At 41.6% G+C, this 12043-nt stretch overlaps 1 long non-coding RNA gene across 1 annotated transcript in view; it reads right to left on the bottom strand.

The window, feature by feature from the left end:
- Window positions 1-354: 354 nt before the first annotated feature.
- Window positions 355-12043, bottom strand: part of LOC108538382 (uncharacterized) — a 62546-nt gene continuing 50857 nt past the window's right edge. Inside the window, exons 4-5 of the long non-coding RNA XR_001888058.1 lie at window positions 11083-11207; window positions 355-606 (exon numbers count right to left, since the gene is read on the bottom strand). This is a non-coding gene — a long non-coding RNA (uncharacterized LOC108538382). The remainder of the gene's footprint in view (window positions 607-11082; window positions 11208-12043) is intronic.

Below are 12043 nucleotides of genomic sequence, written 5' to 3'. Positions count from 1 at the left end.
GAGGGAGGGAGGGAGGGAGGGAGGGAGGGAGGAAGGAAGGAAGGAAAGAAAGAAAGAAGGAAGAGACAATACTCCGAGTATATGAAAGAGGACTATGATGTAACCATTACTTTGATAAATATCAATGTTAGGAGAGGTCCGACACTGACTGACAAAGACCTAATGTCTCCAGATACCTGTGTTAAGTCCTAAGAAGAACAGGGAGGGGAAGTAAGGGAGGGGAAAGGAAGTGACTTGGGGAATGAGCAATAAAAGAGAGAAGAGAGTTTGGACCCAAGATGCCTCTGGCTATGGATATTTCTTGTGTTCCAAACAGCTGGCTGTGTGTTTGGAGTTCTGGATGACTCACCATGTAGGAGGAGTGCTGGTGGAAGAAAGGAGAAAACCGCAGAGGAGGGAAACCCCATTCAGCATCCTTGGGGTGTGGCTGTGGCACTCTGTCTCAAGGCCCCACACAGGCCAGCTAACAGCTTGGGCTTCATTGCTTGGAAGCCATTTAGGGATGATTTTAAGAATCTTCCAGAAACCCAGGGGCTCACCCACAAGGAAAGGGACTTTATTCAGTTTCCTTGCTTATAAACCTAAGCAACCATGGGTGAAGAATCCCTGCAAAGAAAGAAGAAATATATACTTGTCAAAAGGGAGATGTTCGCTTGAGTCTTCCTACCAGGAAAAGAAGAGGAAGTGGGGGGAAGGAAGAAGACTAGCCTTGAGCATAGAATTTCATACATTACAAACGGGGCCGCACTGTAAAACCCACACAGCCCTGTGATTTAAGCTCCTCCTGTAGTCTGTGAGTTCCTGGGTTTTATGGACTGAATTGCGTCCCCCTGCCTAAATTCCCATATTGAATCTTAACCCCCAGTACCTTGGAATGTGACTATAGAGATAGGGCCTTTAAAGAGGTGATGAAGCTCAAATGAGGCTGTTGGGATGGGCCCTAATCCAATGTGACTGGTGTCCTTATAAAAAGAAGAGATGAGAACACACAAAGAGGCACCAGGAACAAGAGTGCACAGAGAGGGGACCCCACGCAGAGGCAGCAAGAGGGCTGCCATCTGTAAGCCAAGCAGAGAGGCCACAGAGGAAACCAACTCTGCTGGCACATCGAGTTTGACTTCCAGCCTCCAGAACTGTGAGGAAATTGATTTCTCTTGTTTAAGGTGCCCATTGTGATACTTTATTATGGCAACCCTAGCAGACAAAACACTGGGGAAAGAGCCCCATATAATTTGAATGTGGTGTCCCGAGAGGGCCTCAGCACATGCCAGCCAAATCACTGCTGTTTCGTTCCTACATCACAACCTGACCTCAGACCATTACTACAAGACACTAACATTTGAGTTTTCCCACCTGCCAGACACTATATTAGGCTGCTTTCTCACACATTACCTCATTTAATTGTTAATGCAAACCTGAGGCTCAAAAGAGGTTAAGTAGTTTCCCCAAGTGTATTAATCCATTCTCACAGTGCTATAAAGAACTATTTGAGATTGGGTATAAAGAAAAGAGGTTTAATTGATTCACAGTTCTGTAGGCTGTACAGGAAATGTGGCTGGGAAGCCTCAGGAAACTTAATCATGGTGGTAAGCGAACAAGAAGCAAGCATGTCTTACCATGGCAGAGCAGGAAAGAGAGAAAAAGGGGAGGTGCTACACACTTTCAAACAACCAGATCTTGTAAGAACTCAATCCCAGCACTTTGGGAGGCTGAGGTGGGTGGATCACAAACTCAAGAGATCAAGACCATCCTGGCCAAGATGGTGAAACCCCATTTCTACTAAAAATACAAAAAAATTAGCTGGGCGTGGTGGCATGCTCATGTAGTCTCAGCTACTCGGGAGGCTGAGGCAGGAGAATTGCTTGAACCCGGGAGGTAGAGGTTGCAGTGAGCTGAGATCAAGCCACTGCACCCCAGCCTGGCGACAGAGTGAGACTCTATCTCAAAAAAAAAAAAAAAAAAAAAAGAACGAAAGAAAAAAGAACTATATCACAAGACAGCACTAGGGGATGGTGCTAAACCATTAGAAGCCACCCCATGATCCAATCACCTCCCACCAGGCCAATTCAACATGAGATTTGTGTGGGGACAAACAGCCAAACCATGTCACCAAGATCACCAAGGTAGAGCATGCAAGACCGGGGTAGAAGCCCAGGCCCTCTGGTTCCAGGTCTGTGGTTCCTCCACCACACCAGGCCAGGGGTCTCCATGGGAGTTGTTAAAGACCAGAGATGTTAAGGACCGCATGCCAATCTCACTTTTGAAACTCAGCTCAGTCCTCCCAGCAACGTAGTCACTGGGGTTTATCAGTCCTGTGACATAGAGAGGAAAAATATGCATTAAGTCCTAATTCTATCTTTACTGGACCTTTCAAGTCCAATTCTTAACTGACCACCAACACTACTTAGTAGCTAGTTATGAGGCATATATAACTCCAAAGATATTATTAAGGAATCACTTAAGAAAGTATTATTGCTTTCTGGATAATAGGCCACTTTGTTCTATTCAGCTCAGTTTGCTGAGGACAACTCTATCTGGAGCTCCTTGTCAATATCTATTTTTAATGGGATATATTTATAATTGGATGTATTTATAACCTCCTTTTCATGGGCACTTGTTTTCTTTCCAGAATCACACAGGCATTTTAATAGATTGGCTATGGCAGTAGAGAAGTGACTAGAAACAGTTTGGGCCTGATTGTCTGTGAAACCTGAGAATCCTCACTCCTCCAATGCTGGTGCCTGCGACACTTTGGGAAGACAGCAACTTCACCACTGCGCGCTGGTTCTGATTTCTATAAAAGACATACATCTTTCCTGGAAGGGACAGAGGACATCAGGGTGATGAAAAGTTTTAGTACATACTGAGAGGAAACTTCAATGGAAATTCCTATGATTTAATTCAGTTTGGCAAACATTTACTGTCCATCTATTGCATGCTAAGCACAGATTCATTGACTGAGGTATGTTAATTTTAGCAAAATTATTGAACATAAGCATCAGAGCTGGAAGAAATCTTAAGAGATCATGTAGTCTGATACTGTCACTTTAGAGATGAAGAGCATGAAGTCCAGACAGGGGAAGTGGCTTGTCCAAGGTCAAACCATTGGTTCCTGGCAGGCAAGGAGCAAGAATCTTTCTGAATCCTAGCCCAGCGGTTCCAATATACTCTGCAGCAGTCAGACCCTTATCAGAGTATCATGTCCAACTTAGTTCACCACATTGTGAAAACCATGCACACATCTGGAAGAGATCCATAAAAAAATAACCAAAATTGCCACAGGATGGAAAATAGATTTTTTAATTAAGTAGCAAAGATTCCAGCTGGATATGAGGAAGCACTTTTTGGCTACCAGGGTTATGAAATATCAAAATGAGCAAATCAAAGCACATCCAGAAATTTTCAAAGGACAAAAGATAAGCATCTATTTTTGATTGTTGGAGGGTCACCTGCCCCCAGACAGGGCACTGGAACAAATAATCTCTCAATTTTACCCAGCTCTATTAGAATTCATTTATGATTCTATGTGTCTTCTATAAGGTTTTTGCCAAACTGCTGTTACTGCATCATCGATCTTATCATTTGTTGAAATTTCCTCTTAAAACCATTTCTTTGCCATCTTGTTTTTATTTTGTTGTTGTTTTTGTTTGTTTTGTTTCTTTCTATTTTTTTACTTATTTCAAAACGCCTTTGCAATGGGCTGAAGCAGAATCTGGGATGTCTGAATTGTAAGATTTGGGGATTTAAAAAAAAAATTTCCAGAAGTGACTTGCTAAGAGATTAGATCCCTGACAGTAACCACAGGTCTAGGCCAGCAAAAGGTCAAGTCCAGAGTGAAGTTGGCTGACAGATACCATAGATCTAGACAGGCAGGGGCCTGGAGATCAAAGCAGCATTATGAGCCACAGCAGAACTCTGACCTTAGAGCAGAATGGCCATTTGCTTTCAATACTTTTTACGTAATCTCCTAAATATAGGTCACTTGAAGTTTAAGAGACACGTCAGAAGCAGAATGGTATCAGAGGCTTGAGAACCGTAGGGTTAGAGATGCTAGGACTACCTCGCAATAGGTCGTCGCTGTTCATCTCCCCTTGCCTGCGAGGCCACATTAACACCCCCAAAGTTGCCCTGAGTACATCCAGAAAGAAAGTTTGAACCATTTAAGGGGCATCCAACACAATAATGAGATATCCTTCTACATATCGGAAACGAGATAATGCTAAACCCCCCACGTTATAAAGGGATCGGTCTCTACTCCTTTCTAATGTCTTTGAAGGTATCTCTTTAAAAGGCAACTCTGCAACGCCCCTAAATAATTGCCAGCAACACCTCCGTCCCTCACTCAGACCCTCTTCAGTCCCTCTTTCCTACTCCTTCTGGGACCCATCTCAGTCTCTGTGTCTCACTGAGGTTGAACAACAATCAAATACATATTACTAGAGAATCGGTCTCCCAAGGTATTGTTTCTCCCTCACAAAAACTAGAATAGGCCAACTAGCCTGCCCTTTGAACCCGTAACTATTGTTCTGTTGAGAATGAATCTTCATAGCTGTCAAATGTCAGAGTGACAGACCCTCACATCTCTGCTAAAGGTCACTTGCTAAAAGTCAAGGCTGAAAGGATGTACATCATGACAGAGACAAAGAGGAGCATATTAACCTCTTAGGCTTCCATATGTTCTTGGACATTTGCCTCCTCCTGGGCTTTGGTTTAACTTTCTGTGCTCAAAGATTTTTGCAAAAGTACCGGATGTTAGAAAAGCAAATCAAACCTACCAAAAATCCCCAGATGCTAAATCCATTTGTTTCAAGGCTCCCCCAAAAGCTGTTGGGGAACTCACATGAAAACAGGTTCCTGTTCCAAGGAGTTGTGAGGTTTAATTCATTTCATCGGACTCAAGGCTCATCCTGAAACCCCACATCCTGTTGATGTCACTTACTTTTGTGCCAGAAGAGAGAACATAGTTTAGACTTGATGAATTTTCCTTCCCTCGCAGCCTGTGCTGTGCTGAGTTTCTGCTTATGTTCACACCAGAAAAAATGTTAAGAAAAAAGCTACTAGATTTTCCCTCATTCCTCCCCCACCACACCCCAGCAAAAATTCTTTCTATATGAAGAATGTGTGTACAAGCATGCACATGTATGTTTACACACACACACACACACACACACACACATGCACAACTCACAAATACTTGGCAGATACTCAAATCCTTCTCTTTAAAAGCAATTGAGCCACCTTCAAGAGGCTCCAGAAAGCTGACTCCACAACCACCAGGTAAAACATGTTACTATTTACCTCTACATGTTTTCCTGAATCTCCATGAAACCAGTCTCCTTGAGGGCAGGGATTCTGTCTTTATTTTGAGATTCCTAACACCTGGCCCTATGTCTATACAATGATAGTCACCCAATAAATTGTTTTTTGAATGAATGGAAATCTTTTCTTTATTCTGGAGACCATCCCTAGCTACTTTCCTAAATATCTTCAGGAGCATCTTTACCTCCATGGTGCCCAAGTCACACCTCTATATCTAGGAAAATGAAAACAGAAATTTCTAATATTAGGATGTTGTGTGGCTAGTTAGTATCAAAGCCAAATTCTTATCTAGCACTGTTATGCCATATCTCCAGTTTGAGTGTGCCATCTCTTTCCTGCAGGGACCTAGATTCATACATTCACCTGGGGCTCCTTCTAGCTGACCCAAAGTAAATAAACAAAAAAGTTTCCAGGAGGTGTTTTCAGTTACATCTGCCTTGCATATAGTAACTGTTCAATAAATATTAGATTAAATCATAAAATTATATTGTCAATAACCTCTATCACCTCCAACTATAGGTAAATAAATTATTTTTTCTGAATTTTAAAAGTTTGGGTTAGAACATGAGAGATTTTAAGAAATAAGAATCTTATTTTAAGTTGACAAGTCATTTCTTATTAGATCCATGGTTCTCAACGTTAGCTGCATAATAAAAAAGTATTATGCCTGAGGTACTTTTATAGTAGTAATCTCTCAGCCCATCCCCCCAAATTCTGATTTAATTAGTCTGAAGTGGATTCCAGGCACTGGCAATTTTTTTATAGTTCCCCAGGTGATTCTTAAGGGCATCTAGGGTTGCAAATCACCGTTCTTGGCAGAACCCAGCTTCTCCTTCCCAGGGGTGATAAATCTCTGCCTTAGCCATAATGAGGTTGCAAGGTGAAGAGAAGAGTGTATGGATTATTGGGAGGAAAGATACCCAAAGAAGTATTTTAAAAATATTTCCCTCTTAAACATGCATTTGTTGAATATGTAAAATGAAATAAAAATGGTAGAGCAATAAGGTCACAGCAAAAGGTTCCCAGCTCAGAGCCCTGTTTTATCGTCAGGTGCAATCGTTCTTAACCAAGCTGCCTGTGAGACTCAGCTGAGGAACATTTGAAAATATTAGGGCTCTGGGCCCACTCCAGACCAATTCTATCAGAATCTCTGGGGTGGGGCCAAGGCATCAGTGTATTTTTTTTAAATCCCCAGGTGTCTAATGTGGTCAAGGTTGAGGACCATTAGTCTGGATAAGGCAATTTTTCTAAATATCTTGAAATTTGGATCATAGATTTTTCCATTTTTTAACACAAGAAGACATTTGAATTTTATACATGGACCTGAACGCCATGAAGTTTTGTCTATAAAATGTGATTAAATGGTATTTTTGGTAAGCCTGGCTATGAATTTTAGTTGGAATGTGGCAAACAGAGTGAGTTGGACAAAAAATAGTAAGTTTCCATGGATGGTTGCGGACATGCAATGTAGACATTTAGTTGATAACCAAATATCTTGTAGGGTAATGCTGGCACATGCCTGGATGTGCCCTTCACCCAAAATGATGGCTCTCTTGGATGCATGGCTCCCACATGAAGTGAGTTCTGTAAAAAAAAAAATGTTTCTCTGGTAGAAACGTATCACCAGCTAAAGATTCATAGAGAGGGTCGGGTGTAGTGGCTCATGCCTGTAATCCCAGCACTTTGGGAGGCTGAGGCAGGTGGATCGCTTGAGGTCAGGAGTTCAAGATCAATCTGGCCAACATGGTGAAATCCCGTCTCTACTAAAAATACAAAAATTAGCTGAGCATGGTGGTACACGTCTGTAATCCTGGCTACTCAGGAGGCTGAGGCAAGAGAATCACTTGATCCCAGGAGTTGGAGGTTGCAGTGAGCTGAGATCACACCACTGCACTCCAGCCTGGGTGACAGAGTGAGACTCCATCTCAAAAAAAAAGTAGAGAGTATTTCCCACTTTCCCACAAAGTGAATCAAAGTGGTGTGCAAGGTTTCCGGAAGCAAAACAGAATTCAAGCATGCTAGGCCAACAATGGAGAAGCAGCAAAGGAGCCAGTGTTTGACTCAGAGGCCCAAGCATAATAAACATGTAGACTGGTCTGAAGATCATGCAGAAAGCATTAGTGTATTGGCCACTGAATCACTGTTTTCCTTAAAATGAATTCCATTTCTTAAAATTACTTTGTAAATTAACATTTTCAAGTATACTTTTAATTTATGGCAAAACCGCAAAAAAGAGAAGCAACTTAGTGTGACATAAGAGCACTAATTAAGAGTCAGGTTTTGACACTAGCTACGTGACTTGGGCAACATATTTTATCTCAATATCTGAGATTCTATTTCTTCATATGTAAAATGAGTCTAGTTTGATTCTTCTCAACCTTGGCTGATCAGCAGAATCCCTAAGGAGGTGTTAAAACATACCACTTTCTGGGTATCTCTCACAGATAGTATGATTTAATTGGTCTGGAATGGGGCCCAGGCATCAGTATTTCTAAAATATTTCCAAGTGAATCCAACGTGGGCACAAGCTGAGAAGCACTGCACTGGATGAGCTCGATGCTCCTTTCAGCTCTCATCTTCCTTTGGGCTTAGGAGTCTTGGCTTTTGGGAGTGTCTTAGCCATTAGAAGACTTAGTAACCAATGATGGATACATCCCACAACACTCAAGGCTAGTACTTTGCCTCTTAAGAGAGTCACCATTTCCTTTTTTAAAAAACGACTATACATATCAATCAAGCTAAAAAATCTAAAGCAGCTTTAAAAATAGGTTTCTAAATATGCTGTGCCTCTGACATTTTGTACTGTCCTGAGAAGATATTCAATAGCCCTTCCCATAGTGTCAGCAAAAGCTTTCTTGATTCCACTTCCACCCTTCCCAATGTCTTTCCGGCATTTAGGCCTCGGGCCTGCATTTGTTTCACAGTTGGACTCGAAGTGCTGATTCCTATTTCAGTTTGAATTTGCTGCCAGGTCTCCCAGCCCAAGTTCAGTTTCCCATGGGTTGGCTCAACCATCAGTGTAAAACAGCAAGATAACATCCCAGAGCTGGAGCTCCTCCAGCCATGTTATGTCAGGAGAACTGATTCCATGTTGGCCTCACAGGGTCACTGTGTTCTCACAGCCAGGAAGCCATGCTGGAAGCACATGGATGGATGGCTCTGGCATTTCATTTCAACGCCATCCAGTCTCTCATTCCAGCTGTTGAGAACAAACCAAAGGGAGAAAAAAAAAAAAAAAAAGCCCAAAGAAGCACCAGTTCAAGGCCAGTTTCAGAAATCAAGTGTTTAAATAAAAGTTATGATCCAGACTGAAATTCTGGACTCTGATAAATTACAAAATTAAAACCAGAATAAAGGTAGGTAGCTCTAAACACTCTGGTCAGTAAGTTTCCAAGTTGATTGACTGAACAGTCCAGTTAATTGCTTCCACCTGCACTTCCTTTTGGCTATGGAGACAGTTTCTCTATATTAAAACTAGGAACAATTGCTTTCCCACCTGAAGGTTAAAATGACAATGTAAAACTATATCTGGCAAAAAGTTTGGTCTTTGGATCAAAGGATTAGATTGGTTTTAGTCAGGTAAATTTAATAGCCTAGAGAAAACTATTTTCAAATTGCTGCAATCTTTGTAAACCCAAGATTTTCTCAGTGTATGAAAGAGTTAGCAGGGCCACCCAAGTCTTTATATGGAGTTGGCCTGGAGTTTCTGCTTACCCACATAATTCTCATTTTCAAGATTAAAAATCATAGTAATAAGAAGTTTTCTTGAGTTTTGTCATTATTCATCATTAAATTCGTCTAGATCCTTCACGCCAGAAGTAGAAACAAGATAGAAACAGAGTGCTTAGGAAAAGGTCAGGACAGATTTAAACATGGTCCACTCAACAGGTCAGCCTGTTGAGTTAACCTGCTCTTAGGCTACTATGCCAGCTGTCGTCCACCACATCCTTACCCTACTCCCACTCATCACCATGCTGAAGGAAAATGTCCAAAGGAAATCTCCAACCCTACAGAATAGTGAACGAGTACCCAGTTACCTTTAGGATTAACCTACCCTGATAACACAGAATGCGGAATTCCCCTAGAAATACTGAGGCCAAGAGTAGGCACCAGATCTCATTTGAGGAACACAGGCTGATGATTTTCCAAACTATTCGAGTGTTGGATCCCCACAGACACTGCACTATCTGCACCATAAGGCTGTATAGCTCACTGGTGAAGAACACAGGACTTATAAGACTAATCTCGGTTCCATTCCCAAGTTCTATATTCACTTGCAGGGGGATCTTAGACAAGTTACACAAATTCTTGAGCCTCAGTTTCTTCCTCTGAAAATGGAATATGGGGATTGAGGCAATGCACAGCTGAAAAATAAGAGGGTCTCAAGAAATTATAGTTATCTTTACTATCCTTTATAATTACCTAGAATGATGAAACTATAACTGAATCCATTATGGTAAGGATTCTCAGAGCCATATTTTGTGGACTGGCTTAAGTTTTCAGTGAGTGTTTTTGGCACTTTTAATTGTACACCAGAGCAGGGCATGTGGTACAAAGCACTGGCATTGGCAAAGGCTAACATGGATATTGCTTGGGAAATGAGTAGGAGGCATAGCTGTCAATGGCTCTTAAGCCTGATTCATATTAACCAGGGCAAGGCCAAGGTGGCTCCATTAAACACCTTCACTAAGGATATTTTCCAAGGAAACACTTTTATAAGTTTCAGATACAAGCTAAAAGTGACATTGGGTTAAGGAAACATTTTAAACAGGTTTTCTTTTTTTGGAGATTGCTTTAGCAGTTAGATTGAATTTATGATTGGCACATCAGCTCTTTGTGTATGAGAGCAAGAGCCTCTAACATGTTAGAATGGATTAAGAAAGGTTATTCTCAAGTATTTTAAAGTTTTTTTAAAACACTCTATTGGTGATATGTGTAAATCTCATAAGCTTTTGTTCCCTAGGCAGAACAAAGATGAATTCCAGTTCCTGACCAAATTAGCACTTACATTCATCATAAAATGGGGGTAGTAGTGTCACTTTCCTTAAAGGACTGAGCTGAGGCTTGTAAAGCATTCAGCAAAGCATTCAGCACAGTGTAAATGCTCACAGTCAAGGTTAACTGTTGTTGTCGTGGTTGTGGGTTTGTTGCTGCTGTTATTCCATCATTCAACAGACCTGTGCCAAACACAGTGAATTCCAAGAAGAATACACCAGTGGTCCAGTCCCTCAAGATGCATAAAGCCTCCAGGGAGGATGGATGTGCAAATGTGTTCTCATACAAAGCAGTAACTTCTTTAAGGTTTGAACAAAGCGCTGTAAGTACCCAGAGGGGAGCCAAGGATTACCTTCATAGAGGAGATCATCTTTTATACGGGAACAAGTGGGAATTTGCCTAGCAAGTGAAAGGGTTTGCAAGGCAGAGAAAATAGCACATGCAGAAGCTTGAGTTAATGAAAAGTCATAGTGAGCTTTGAGGAACAGTGGTGAGTCCTGGGTTTCTAAAGTAGAGGTCACCCGAGGAGTCCCAAGAGAAGTGCTGGAGAGTTGCTGGGAGCCAGAGTGTGAAAGATCTTACAGAGTAAGCTGAGGATTTGGCACTGATCCCACTAGCCACAGGCGTCAACAGATTTCATGGGGAAATAATGTGATTTGATTTATATTTTATTAAGATAAGTTTGGTGCCAACAGGGAAAGACAGAAACTGGAGTTTAAAAACACAGGAGGTGAGCCCTCCGGAGTGGAACAGCAGAAAGCCACTCACTGCTTGGTGGGGGGTAACAGCCCCATTCACTTCACCGAACCCTCTATGCAGTGGCTGTGCTCAGAGTTGATTGGCTGCCACTGGGGCCTCGTGGGTCCCTGCAGTCCATCTGAAGAGGAGAAGACCTGAGGGATGAGAAACAGGACTTTAACTGGCTGCTCAATGCAGACACAATACAAACACCTGCAGTGTTTCCAAACAATGCCAGAAATTAGTTCTTCTTTTCACCTGTAAGAAAAATCCTTCATCTGCCCCAGAAATCCCATTAAAGTGGACATGTTGATGGATAAGAACTGAAGTTGGTACATGAGGACTCCTAGGTTATGTCCCCAACCTTCCATTCAAATCCCTCACCTTAATTCGTATATTTTGTTTCATCTTTGAAATACGCTTGGGGAATTATGTTTGGAAGATGAACTTCAGAAGAGGAGCCATATTAAGCATAAAAAACAGGATGACCAACTATCCTAGTTTGTCCAACACTGTTCTAGTTTTAGCACTGAAAGTCTACCATCCCAGAAAACTGAACCCCCTGGTGTCCCCCACCATCATCTCAGGCAAACCAGGATGGCTGGTCACCCAAAAGGGCTATTATAAACACTGTACTATGAAAAAAGACTGTGATTCAGCATTTATGAAATTCTTAACTGATAGATATGACTTTTACTTGGGGAAAACTAGGTAATGATTTTTTCTCTATGTAATTTTAGGGTGCCGTACATAAGAACTCAACTTTCTTCCTCTAATAAAGCTGACATGTTTACTTATAAAAGATAGGAAACAGGAAACTAATAATAATAATAGTGACGGTTCACATATTGGGCATGCACTATCTTCCAGGCACTGTTCTAAGTGCTTTACATAAATAAGTCATTTAATCTTCGCAACAGCCTTATTATATTCATCCCCATTTTACAGATGAGCAAATGGAGGCACAGAGATCATATACATAATAAATGTA

The sequence above is a fragment of the Rhinopithecus bieti genome, unplaced genomic scaffold (genome assembly GCF_001698545.2).
Source record: "Rhinopithecus bieti isolate Rb0 unplaced genomic scaffold, ASM169854v2 scaffold_15436, whole genome shotgun sequence".
Lineage (NCBI taxonomy): Eukaryota > Metazoa > Chordata > Mammalia > Primates > Cercopithecidae > Rhinopithecus > Rhinopithecus bieti.
The sequence above is the reverse complement of the archived record's forward strand: the minus strand, read 5'-3'. Positions and strand labels throughout refer to the sequence as shown.